At 40.3% G+C, this 13,250-nt stretch overlaps 1 long non-coding RNA gene and 2 other non-coding genes across 4 annotated transcripts; all 3 read left to right on the top strand.

The window, feature by feature from the left end:
• Positions 1–1,865: 1,865 nt before the first annotated feature.
• On the top strand, positions 1,866–1,939 carry TRNAI-AAU (transfer RNA isoleucine (anticodon AAU)). The gene has a single exon. It is a non-coding gene; the product is annotated as a tRNA-Ile (tRNA).
• Positions 1,940–3,605: 1,666 nt separating this feature from the next.
• TRNAI-AAU (transfer RNA isoleucine (anticodon AAU)) lies at positions 3,606–3,679 on the top strand. The gene has a single exon. It is a non-coding gene; the product is annotated as a tRNA-Ile (tRNA).
• Positions 3,680–8,129: 4,450 nt separating this feature from the next.
• Positions 8,130–11,766, top strand: LOC147347400 (uncharacterized). Of its 2 annotated transcripts, none has more exons than XR_015152272.1 (3): positions 8,130–8,468; positions 10,038–10,143; positions 10,523–11,766. It is a non-coding gene; the product is annotated as an uncharacterized LOC147347400 (long non-coding RNA). The 2 variants fall into 2 exon arrangements; XR_015152273.1 differs by having other exon boundaries at positions 8,141–8,464.
• The last annotated feature ends 1,484 nt before the right edge of the window (positions 11,767–13,250 follow it).

Raw genomic sequence — 13,250 nt, 5'->3', positions numbered from 1 at the left:
AAATTTGTTGGCATATTGAGTGCAGCACTTTCACAGCATCATCTTTTAGGATTTGAAACAGCTCAACTGGAATTCCATCACTTCCATTAGCTTTGTTCATAATGATGCTTCTTAAGGCCATTTGACCTTGCATTACAGGATGTCTGGCTCTAGGTGAGTGATCACACCATCGAGGTCATCTGGGTCTTGAAGATCTTTTTTGTATAGTTCTTCTGTGTATTCTTGCCACCTCTTCTTACTATCCTCAGCTCCTGTTAGGTCCATACAATTTTTGTCCTTTATTGTGCCTATCTTTGCATGAAATGTTCCCTTAGTATCTCTAATTTTCTTGAAAAGATCTCTAGTCTTTCCCATTCTATTGTTTTCCTTTATTTCTCTGCACTGATCACTGAGGGAGGCTTTCTTATCTCTCCTTGCTATTTTTTGGAACTTTGCATTCAAATAGGTATATCTTTCCTTTTCTCCTTTGCCTTTAGCTTCTCTTCTGTTCTCAGCTATTCATAAGATCTTCTCAGACAACCATTTTGCCTTTTTGCATTTCTTTTTCTTGCGGATGGTCTTGATCACTGCCTCCTATCCAATGTAGTGAACCTCCCTCCATAGTTCTTCAGGTTCTCTATCAGATCTAATCTCTTGAATCTATTTGTCACTTTCACTGTATAATCGTAAGGGATTCGATTTAGGTCATACCTGAATGGTCTAGTGATTTTCCCTACTTTCTTCAATTTAAGTCTAAATTTTGCAATAAGGAGTTCATGATCTGAGCCACAGTCAGCTGCCTGTCTTGTTTTAGCTGACTGTATAGAGCGTCTCCTGGAAAAGGCAATGGCAACCCACTCCAGTGTTCTTGCCTGGAGAATTCCAGGGACGGGGGGAGCCTGGTGGGCTGCCGTCTATGGGGTCGCACAGAGTCTGACACGACTGAAGCGACTTAGCAGCAGCATACAGGGTCTCCATTTTCGGCTGCAAAGAATTTAATCAATCTGATTTCAGTCCATTGGAGAAGGAAATGGCAAATCACTTCAGTATTCTTGCCTTGAGAACCCCATGAACACAGTTAACTTCTAAAAACACTACTATCCTTAACAGGAACAGTCGTGTTGGAAAGGAGGAAAGAAGTAGAATCCAGAAAAGAGCAGAGGGCGAATAGGGAATTAGCTCCTCTGCCGGCCTTTCCCTGGGTTGATCCCTGCCCTCAGGGTTCACCTCGCAGTTTAGCCGCTCAAAGGGGGTTTCCCGCCTCTTCACAGAGTTGCCCAATCCGGGTCTCCACTTCTCCCATCCCCAAGTTTCTTTCGCTCCCGCTGACCGCAGCCGGTCCGTCGGGCGCCACCACGTGTTTGATGACCAACACTGCAACACCAAGACTCACATACATTCCCGTGCTCGGAGCCCGATACCTGGGGCTCACAGCTGCGGATTCCGGGTGGCGGGGCGGGCAAAACCACCCAGAGGCCAGGCGGCGACAGGGTTCAGGTTCATGGGACCCGAGGCTTCCGAGGAAAGCTTAAAGATCTCCAAGAGTAGAGAGGAATCTGGGTCTTGCGCGCCGGAGCCGAGTCCTTCGAGGCCTCTGGAGGCTTCGTGGTCAGTTCCGTGATGCACCCGTCGCGGTCTCAGGAAGCCCTGCCTGGGGACGTTGGCCTGAATCTTCTCGGGTCAGAATCCAAAGTTTGAGAGAGCTTTAAGTTTTTCCGGAAGAAGGACACTTTCTTGAGGCAGAATGAGAAGCTTTTTCATCCATTTTCTAGGCCAATGAAGAAAGACGAGAAGAAGAATGGAAGCAACTTACGCTTCCCACAGTAAACTGCAAAACCATGCTGTTTAAGTGTCGTTTGTAATTTGAAGGGCAAGGGTGTCGTCCTGGCCGGTTAGCTCAGTTGGTTAGAGCGTGGTGCTAATAACGCCAAGGTCGCGGGTTCGATCCCCGTACGGGCCAAGGTTGACCTCGATTTTTGTCCTCTAAAATGGAAACCTGTGCTAGCCTAAGAGTTCTATATTTGGCATTGGAGCTTCTTTGCAGAGAAGGAGAGTCTGCAAATTTTCTTGCTAGCGGGTTCTAGAACCTGCTTAGGCGGAGTGAACAGATCCCACTCCAATTAACAAAACAGAACGATAGCAGAGACCTGGCAGCTAAAAGGTACAACAGAGGGCCTTTCTTTATTTCATTTTGTTTTGTTTTCCATAAGGAAACTGTTTCTTGGAGAGAAAAAAAAATCAGAGGAAAAAGAGAGAGGGAGAAAAAAAAAATCAATGTCTCTAGGGTGTTTGCTCTCAATATATCTCCTTTCCGTATTGGGGAACCAAGAAAAGGAAGTGAATCACTACATAATACAGTAAAATTGCTAGAAAGAATTGCCCTGCCATAATAATACAGTAAACGTGGCTGATGCTCAGAGTTTTCCTTACCTGGGATAGGAGTTTTCAGATCCATGTTCCATATTCAATATTAGTGGTGAGATTAATATTAATTGAAAATTGAAGCAATTAATATCCTGGGATATAAATCAAGATGCTATAAAGTTGGTTTTTTGAATAGGAGGGTCCTCAGAATATGGCCATCCACTAAAAAAAAGATAAATACCGATTTTAAGGAGCAGTTTAGTGACAATGAAAAGGAAGTTCTCTAAGGTTAAATGATCAGAATGCTGACTCTAAACTCTGTCCTCGGTTATTTGTAAAACGAGAATGATTGTAACAGTCACCTCATAAATTAGTTATGTTTAAATATGTTAATTCATTTAAAAGACATAAATAGTCTTTGGTTCATAATCATGGCTAAGTAAGATTTTATTTACACCTGTGATGTCTAAATAGAAAGTACTGAAAAACTAGAACTGAAGTATTGCATAGCAACGTTAAAAAGCAGGTCCATTTTACTCTCACAACACCACATTCATTCCCAAATTCAATGTATATTTTTTTCTACCTGTCCTAAGCATCAGCTCATTTTTTTTCCACCTCAGACCTAGTTCCTCATTTGTTCATGGAAAGCTTTATTCATTACTATTCCCTGGGTTCATGTAGAGCTTTTTCACATTGAGTTTTTTTCTAGCTCATTATTAAGGTTATATACCTTTCATTTATCACTAGCATTACATTTCCATTATTTGCTCTTGGAAGGAAGCTTTTAATTTTTGCTCAGGGATGGATGAGTGCGTGTTTGGATGGATGAATTATTTTAATTCAATTTGTCTTTAAAAATACTGCTGGTATTTCTTCCAAGCACCTATTCTTCTCATTCCCCAAAAGTCTGTAGGTAGAAAGACTCTTTTCCCTTCTCTTACCATCTTTTACTGTGGTCTCCAAGATGCAAATATATCAAAGTCCTTACTATCAAATGTTCCAATTTGCCATTTTCATTAAAAATGGTTTTTGTACTTGTTACAGAAGAGTTTGCATTACAAAATGCATTTGCATTGGTTCCAAGAAGGTATGTTCTGAAAGGTAAGGTTCATTCTTGACCTTGATAGACTTTTTTCTTTTGTTTCCCTTTAACAGAAGCAGACCCACTATATATAGGACTGATATTCCCATTTGTGATAAAGAAATTCTAGAAGGTCAATGCAATTAAACCATTAACGAAGAGTAGTAGTTTGTATGAGGGCCGGTTAGCTCAGTTGGTTAGAGCGTGGTGCTAATAACGCCAAGGTCGCGGGTTCGATCCCCGTACGGGCCACTTTTAAGTCTGACTGGGATGGCCAACAGTGTGAAACAAGAATAGAACCAAGTTTAACCAGTTTGTCAGTATTACGCTTAGGCTGCCTAATCTTACAGCTATCTTTAATATTGCAGCCTGAAGCACTTTGGGCAAAATGTTCTTTGCTCTTAACACAAAGGAAAAGCATAACCTCTCCTCTCAATCATTAAAGTGTGATTATGACAATTTAGCTTGCCTGCCTACCTCTGAACTTATAACAGCCAGCAGGGGAATGCTTTTGCTTATTTGTTTAAACCTAAATTTGTAAATCAATCATCTATAAAGGCATACATGCGTGCATGCTAAGTCGCTTCAGTCGTGTCCAACTCTGTGTGACCCCATAGACGGCAGCCCACCAACCTCCCCCGTCCCTGGGATTCTCCAGGCAAGAACACTGGAGTGGGTTGCCATTTCCTTCCCCATTGCTTGAAAGTGAAAAGTGAAAGTGAAGTCAGTCGTGTCCGACTCTTAGCGATCCCATGGACTGCAGCCTACCAAGCTCCTCCATCCATGGGATTTTCCAGGCAAGAGTACTGGAGTGGGGTGCCATTGCCTTCTCCCTATAAAGGTATAGTATTTACAAATTCATCTTAAACTACTCATAAATTGCCCTGGAACTTAAAATGGGGGTAGAGTCTCCTGAGTTCTTCAATTTATGAATGATGGATATTGGAACAATATCAGTTTTTTAAGAAGGAAAAAGGGTGAAATGGATACCAGGTAGCAACCATGACCAATAGTAAAGATTGCTCACTCTACACCTCTGCAAACCTGTTGCAATGTGCCTCCTGTACACTAAACCTGCAGCAGTAAAATCTCCAGTTCTCAGATCTCCTTGTCACTAGGATTTCCTGTGTCACATAGCTTTTGCTGAGCAGATGTGCTTGTGTAAGACTCAGTTCAGTTCAGTCGTGTCCCGGCTCTTTGCGAGCCCGTGGACTGCAGCACTCCAGGCTTCCCTGTCCATCACCAACTCCCGGAGTTTACTCAAACTCATGTCCATCGAGTCGGTGATGCCATCCAGCCATCTCATCCTCTATCGTCCCCTTCTCTTCCTGCCTTCAATCTTTTCCAGCATCAGAGTCTTTTCCAAGAAGTCAGTTCTTTGCATCAGGTGGCCAAAATATTGGAGTTTCAGCTTCAGCATCAGTCCTTCCAATGAATATTCAAGACTCATCTCCTTTAGGATGGACTGCTTGGATCTCCTTGCTGTCCAAGGGACTCTTAAGAGTCTTCTCCAACACCACACTTTAAAAGCATCAATTTTTTGGCACTCAGCTTTCTTTATACTCCAACTCTCACATCCATACATGACTACTGGAAAAACCAAAGCTTTGACTAGACAGACCTTTGTTGGCAAAGTAATGTCTCTGCTTTTTAATATGCTGTCTAGGTTGGTCATAGCTTTTCTTCCGAGGAACAAGTATCTTTTAATTTCATGGCTGTAGTCACCATCTGCAGTGATTTTGGAGCCCTCAGAAATAAAGTCTGTCAGTGTTTCCATTGTTTCCCCATCTATTTGCCATGAAGTGATGGGACCAGATGCCATGATCTTAGTTTTCTGAATGTTGAGTTTTAAGTCAACTATTTCACTCTCCTCTTTCACTTTCCTCAAGAGGCTCTTTAGTTCCTCTTCATTTTCTGCCAGAAGAGTGGTGTCATCTGCATATCTGAGGTTATTGATATTTCTTCTGGCAATCTTGATTCCAGCTTGTGCTTTATCCAGTCCAGCATTTCTCATGATGTACTCTGCATAGAACTTAAATAAGCAGGGTTGGTGACAATATACAGACTTGACATATTCCTTTTCCTATTTGGAACCAGTCTGTTGTTCCATGTACAGTTCTGTTGCTTCTTGACCTGCATATAGATTTCTCAGGAGGCAGGTAAGGTGGTCTGGTATTCCCATCTCTTGAAGAATTTTCCACAGTTTGCTGTGATGCACACAGCCAAAGGCTTTGTCAATGAAGCAGAAGTAGATGTTTTTCTGGAATTCTCTTGCTTTTTCGATGATCCAGTGGATGTTGGCAATTTGATCTCTGGTTCCTCTGCTTTTTCTAAATGCAACTTGAACATCTGGAAGTTCATGGTTCACATACTATTGAAGCCTGGCTTGGAGAATTTTGAGCATTACTTGCTAACGTACGAGATGAGTGCAATTGTAAGGCAGTTTGCACATTCTTTGGCATTGCCTTTCTTTGGGATTGGAATGAAAACTGACCTTTTCCAGTCCTGTAGCCACTGTTGAGTTTTCCACATTTGCTGGCATATTGAGTGCAGCACTTTCACAGCATCATCTTTTAGGATTTGAAATAGCTCCACTGGAATTCCATCACCTCCACTAGCTTTGTTCATAATGATGCTTCCTAAGGCCCACTTGACTTTGCAGTGTAAGACTGGGAGAAATGAATATTGTGAGATAAAGACTGAATAGCTCTTCTGACATATGTCAACATAAATAAAGAGGTAAACTGAGACAAGTTCAAATTACCAAAAAATAGAGTTTATTCAGGAATAGCAAAGGAATTACAATTCAGGAAACTCATAATATATAGCAAGGTAGGTCTATTGAGGTTTTTGAGGTGGTTGTATTTATGATCAAGAATGCAAAGAAGGGCAAGTCCAGTCAGATTAAGGGCTACTCATTGATTAGGAGATAAGTCTCTGTCTTCTGTAAATTAGGCATTTTAGGGGAAATAAGTCTCCTAGCTCTTACCTACCATTCTTCAGAGGGTGCATATGTGACCTTTCATTTCATATCCTCTGGTTTGATTTTAGCTTGAAGTCCTTTCACATATGCAAGGTTGTTGCAGGTATTTTGGTTTATGTGCAGCTACTGTCTAGGATTTTGTGGAACCAGAAGTGGCAGCAGTAAGATTTCTACGGAAGCATTTTCATGGTTGAGTGCTTCTGGCAGTGTAGTGTAATCTATACTTGATTCTGGTCTCCAAGAAACTCTGTGAATGCCTAAGAAATCCCTTTTAATTTTACCTTATTTGTGTGGATTCTATCTTCTGCAACTAAGATCCCTGATTAGTTAACAACATTGTCTGGTGCAGTTATGGTAAATCTATACAGCAGGAAACAAAGGCCAAAATAATGTGGTTTAAAAAGACAATGATCTGTATTTGAAGTAAAGTAAAATTTAAAGGAGTTTAGGCAATTGATGGAATATAAGAGAAGGCCTTAACATTGGGAACACTGTAAATGACTTCTAACTTTTTAGTTAGCGTTCGCATGGTGAGATTTACCCACCATAGATCAGTCTACAGTTTCTACTCCTTCATGCACTGTGATCGTTTTACTCATCTTTCTGATTGATAAATACCATATTCTTCTTTTTTCTTTCCTGTGCTATCCCACAGCCATAATAATCTTTCCTCTTTACCCATGCCACCGATTATGATCTTTGTTTCTCCTTTTGTATTTCTATTCCTGTCCACATTCCTTGATTTTCTTTCTTCCTCAGCACTCCATTCTAGTACCCCCTTACCTACCATTACCACTATCTGAGAGACTTTCACATTTATACCTCTTTCCTACTGTTCTACTCTTTCATTCACATAAACTTCATACCCATATATCAGATTTCTCAAGACAACTTTCCTGGACCAGGCCTGTTGGAAGTTTGTTGCCAAACCTTTGATGATGACATAATGCTTCAAGTGATCTATGTCCAAGGTCTTGATAACTTACACACCTTAGATAAAAGGTGCCTGAGAATTCTCACTCCAGCCCTCCTTGTAACTCACATATGATTGTATAATATATGTTATATAATATATTTATAAAATATATAAAACTGGTAAAGTCTGAACAATGGTTGGATACTTGATGATCTTATTTTTGGTATTTTTTTTAGATGTGATAATAATATTGTGATTATGTTTTTCAAAAGCATCCTCATTCTTAGAGATACTTAAGTTTCAGCCTTTTGTCAGTCATATAGGAGCTGGGCAGAAGGAAAGAATCAGTAATACTGATTCTCTATTTAAAATATTGATATTGTATTCATTATAGTTTTTTGCATTAATTTTTACTTTAAAAATACTTTCAAATGTTATTGTCTCTATTGCAAAGCTTTTTGGAAGTCTCCTAAATTTTGTGCCTGAGGCAAGTGTCTAACTCATCTTAGTCGGGGTTGTGTTAAATTTATCAGTGACACGGGTCTGAGATTCAAGCAATGTGTCTGAAGTAATGAGGGCTGGGTTATAGGTTAATAACATTGCCATGAGTTGATAGAAGGTGTGAGACAGATACATCGAATTCATCGTACTGTTCTTTTTTTGCATATATACTTTTGAAGCTTTCCCAAACGATTTCTCTGTCAAACTTTCCCAACCCATTTAGAAGGCAGGGCCTAGAACAGAGTAAAGGGACAAGAAGCTGTAGAAATAACCACAGAGACGCAGAAACCTCCCAGGTTCCTAGAGGGGACCTGGAAACAAGGCCAGTGAAAGTAAACCATCCTGTCTCTCTATTCAACCCCAGAGGAGTAAGTGTTCACGTTCTTGTTTTCCTGGCAGCAGGCCTCCGCGATTTCCGGAACAAACGCCCTGAATCTCGTGCCCAAGCAAGACTGCCTGGACCTTCCAGGCAGACAGAGAAGGATCAGGCTTCGCAGCCTCTGTTCTGACAAAGGCAGGACTTTGGTAAATGTCCAGACTCCGAAGTCTGGATTAGAGCTGTTCCCCGTGGCGCATATTCTTGCCCAGAAGCAGCAGTTTGCAAAAAATCAGGAGGTGTCAGCGGGCAAGGATGAAGGCAAGTAAGTTTCGGCGCTTTATCCCCGGACCCCAATACAACCCCCGCGGGTTTGGGAGCTGAACCTAATCGAAGATTAAGCAGAAGCGTATCTGGCGCGAGAGCAGATGGCATAGGCGTGGACGCTCCCCATCAGCAAAGTCCATCCGGAAGCGGCCTTGCCTTGTGGACCGTAATAGGTAGCGAGTCATGGTTTCTGGGTGTGCTTGTGAGGGGCGGACACATGCAGGGAGAGATTCAAGCGCTTGAGCTACAGGTGCTGGAGAGATCACGTGCTCTAGATAATGATACCTAGTGGAGAACCGTTACCCGGAAGACAGAAATGTTGCGACTGTGTCAGGCGCACTGTTTGATGATTCTGGGCATCAAGTAAATATGAGATGTGTAGTGGTTAGGGGTTGGGGGCGTTAGTCATCAGAAAATATCAGTACATCTCCACAGCCAGCCTGCTCTCACCTTAGAACCACTTGGAGGGCTTTTAAATTTCCCAGGTATTGCCAGTGTGCAGTGGGTGGAAATAACCACTGGGCTACTGTCCGATCCAAGAAGTGCATCTGACTCTTTGTTCTTCTGGGCAGAAACCATTCTTCTAACACTGTCTAGTCGAAGCCGTGAGGCCTAACTGGCACTTAATTTGTGTAGAGAGATTCTCAGAAGGAAATTTATCAGCAGGGTACTGAGTCCAACACTTGGATAATACAAGGAATGAGTAGAGCGAGTTCTCATTTTATCCTATTTAATCTGAGGCACTCAGCAGTATTTTTTTTTTCTATGTTTAAGCAGATTTTTCTTCAATTAAAAAAAAAAAAAACCAAGATCATTTTGTAGTTTAAAAATCAGAGATGTTTGAAGATATATTAGCCTGCAGGTTTCAGCCAGGTTGTGGCATGTGTCAGAATTTCTTTTCAAGGCTGAATATTCTTCCATTGCATGCCAATGCCACGTTTTGTATATCCATTTATTCATTGATAGGCACTTGGATTGCATTCAGCTTTTGGCGATTGTGAATAATGCTGGTATTGCATATGATTGGACAAATATTTCCACAACACCCTGCTTTAAGTTCTTTGGGAGTGTATATCCAGAAGTGGAATGGCTGGATCATGTAATTGTACTTTTAATTTTTTGAGAAACTTCCATACTGTTTTCCATAGCAATTGCCCCATTTTACAGTTCCACCAACAATATGCAAGAATTCCAATTTCTCCTTCTTCTTGCCAACACTTGTTATTTTCTGAGTTTTTTGATAGTAGCCAATATAGATGTGAGGTGGTACCGCTGTAGGTTTGATTTGCATATGCTTAATGATTAGTGTCATCACGCATCTTTTCCTGTGCTTATTACCATTAATATATCTTTTTTGGAGAAATGTTTGTTCAAGTTCCTTTCCCATTTTTCAATCAAGCTGTTTTTTGTGTGATTTTTTAAAAGACTGAATAATCTCTTGGATCTGCTATTTTTTGTAGTAATGGTAGATAAAAGAGAAGGTATGCTCAGAAATACTTCCTGCATCATGTTCAGTTCTTCTGGCTTTTTGAATATGTGTGTATAAAGAAGGATTCTTGTTTTCTAGATGGACGAGGTGGAGAGAGAGTACAATCCCGGGTAGCAGAATTGTAAACAAATGCAGGCCTGAGAAATAGCCTGCTGACCTTTGCTAAAGTGTATAGCAACAGCAGGTAAGTCTGGAGAGAAAGAGCTTTATAGATCTTGTAGGAGACTTAGAGGTGCATCTTGTAGTCTAATGTCATTCAATAGAACTTTGCATAATGGTGGAAATGTCCTACATCTGTGTTGTCCACCATGGTAGTCACTGGCTACCTGTGGCTGTTGAACACTTGAAGTGTGGCTAGTACTGTTGAGTCTGTTTTACTAAATGTTGATTAATTTTATTAGCTCCATTCACCACATGTTGGGAACTTCTGGAAACATTTTTTAAAAGCAAGTGACTTCTCTAAAAAATAAATTATGAAAGGGAGGGTCTGTGACTTGGCTGGCATGCTCCATCAATTCTACCCTCTGCTCCTTTTCTCTTCTCTCTTCCTATCTGGAATTCAGACAAGACTCCTGGAGGAACAGCAGCTATTCTCAATCTATGGTAATGAAAGCCACTGAGCAAAGACAATTGAGCAAAGAAGACAGAAGGAGCCTGGGAACTTCATGGCATTCTTGACCAGTGGTGCCAGCCCTGGATGATTGACCTCAGCACCTCTTGTTAAATGATATATGCAAACTCCTTTTTGTTTAATCCACTGCAGTAAAATTTTCTTTTGCAGTGAATCAAATTCTAACTGATGATATGGCTAATGTGTGTTAGTACCTGCTTTGGGCCAGTGGACTTCTAAGAATTTTTATGTACTAACTTTTTTTTTAAGCACATATATATTTTTAAAATTTATTTATTTTTTAATTGAAGGATAATTGCTTTATGTACTAACATTTTTAATCCATACAGTGAATGACTTTATGAGATAGATGAAAGGAGCAAGCAGCATTAGTCTCACCTGGAAATTTGTTAGAAATGCAGGTTCGGAGGCCTGACCCCAGACCTCCTCAGGCAGAATCTCTGGGAACAGGGCCCACAGTCTGTGTTTTAACAAACCCTCCAGGTGATTCTAGCGTCTACTGAAGTTTGACAACTTTATAGATAGGGTATTTTTACTGTCCCCATTTTATAGGTAAGTAGACTGAGCTGAATTTCAGTCACTTGCCCAATGTCACACAACTAGTAAGACTAACTCCTAAATCTGTGTTTATAGCCACTGTGTGACATCACATGTTAAGAATTCCTGCTCTAGAGTAGTAGCCTTCAAAATTTGAAAGCATACCCCTTTGAAAAATTATGTACCCCTTGTACATTTTTAGATCAGTATCTAAAAATTTCAAATCATAAGTTCAAATAGTTGTAAAGAATGTGATTCCCAGTACATTGTAATTTGTGGCATTTTAAAAATGTGTACCATCACTCTTCTAAACAAATCTAAATACCGTAGTGAATATTTGGTTAATGGACTATCGTCTATTAAAAAAAAATAAATTTTCTTTAACATTTGACATTTTATATCCTCTCTTTTGTATTTGAACTTTATTTTCATTCCCCCACTCCACAAAAATACATTGTATTGTAATATGGTCGTTTTTTTATCTACTCTGTTGTACTTCTTCTCTGTATGACTATATAGCTTTAAGTTAACAATTTGTTTCCTGCATTGTTATTGCAGTTTTTGTTACAGCAAATCACTGTGAGTGTATTAATATCTTGATAAGTTATAAACATAAAATAAAATTGAATTGCAAACTCATCTCTTAATGACATGGATGGGACTAATATTTTCTAATTAATTTGTGTATCCATGGATGAGTAGTCCCTGTTGCAAGACTGATGTTGCAAGGTTCAACATCATTTTATGTCTATTTAATTATTAGAGATATGAGCTAATTAAGTAGTTAGGAATTAAAGGAATTTTGAAATATGAATGCAATTCTAATTTTTCTAACCACATGCTAAAACCACATTATCACTAAAGTTTTCTGTTAGTCTATTGTTGACAACTGGATTGGACCCTCATTCATGTTTGAAGGCACAGTTCAGTTCACTTCAGTCGCTCAGTCATGTCGGACTCTTTGTGACCCCATGGACTGCAGCAGGCCAGGCTTTCCTGTCCATCACCAACTCCCAGAGCTTGCTCAAACTCATGTCCATCGAGTTGGTGATTCCATCCAACCATCTCATCCTCTATTGTCCCCTTCTCCTCCTGTCTTCAATCTTTCCTAACATCAGGGTCTTTTCCAATGAGTCAGTTCTTAGCATCAGGTGGCCTAAGTATTGGAGTTTCAGCTTCAGTGTCAGTCTTTCCAATGAATATTAATGGCTGATTTCCTTTAGGATTGACTGGTTGGATCTCTTTGCAGTCCAAGGGACTCTCAAGAGTCTTCTGCAACACCACAGTTCAAACGTATCAATTCTTGGGTGCTCAGCTGTCTTTATGGTTCAGCTCTCACATCCATACATGAATATTGGGAAAACCATAACTTTGACTAGATGAACCTTTGTTGGCAAAGTAATGTCTTTGCTTTTTAATATGCTGTCTAGGTTGGTCATAGCTTTTCTTCCAAAGAGCAAGTGGCTTTTAATTTCATGGCTGCAGCCACCATCTGCAGTGATTTTGGAGCCCAAGAAAAGAAAGTCTCTCACTGTTTCCATTGTCTCCCCATCTATTTGCATTGAAGTGGTGGGACCGGATGCCATGCTGTTTGATTTTTGCATGTTGAGTTTTAAGCCAACCTTTTCACTCTTCTCTTTCACTTTCATCAAGAGGCTCTTTAATTCCTCTTCATTTTCTGCCATAAGGGTGGTGTCATCTGCACATCTGAGATTATTGATATTTCTCCCTGCAATCTTGATTCCAGCTTGTGCTTTATCTAGCCCAGGATTTCACATGATGTATATACTTTCTACATATAAGTTAAATAAGTAGGATGACAGTATACAGCCTTGACATACTCCTTTCCCAATTTGGAACCAGTCTGTTGTTACATGTCTGGTTCTAACTGTTGCTTCTTGACCTGCATACAGATTTCTCAGGAGGCAGGTCAGGTGGTCTAGTATTCCCATCTCTTTAAGAATTTTCCACAGTTTGTTGTGATCCACACAGCCAAAGACTTTGGTGTGATCAATGAAGCAGAAGTTGATGTTTTTCTGGAATTCTCTTACTTTTTCTATGATCCAGTGGATGTTGGCTATTTTATCTCTAGTTCCTCTGCGTTTTCTAAATCCAGCTTGAAC

Source organism: Bos grunniens, chromosome 23, assembly GCF_055505025.1.
Source record: "Bos grunniens cultivar Pamir isolate PY7600 chromosome 23, Bosgru_T2T1.0, whole genome shotgun sequence".
Taxonomy (NCBI): Eukaryota; Metazoa; Chordata; class Mammalia; order Artiodactyla; family Bovidae; genus Bos; species Bos grunniens.
The sequence above is the reverse complement of the archived record's forward strand: the minus strand, read 5'-3'. Positions and strand labels throughout refer to the sequence as shown.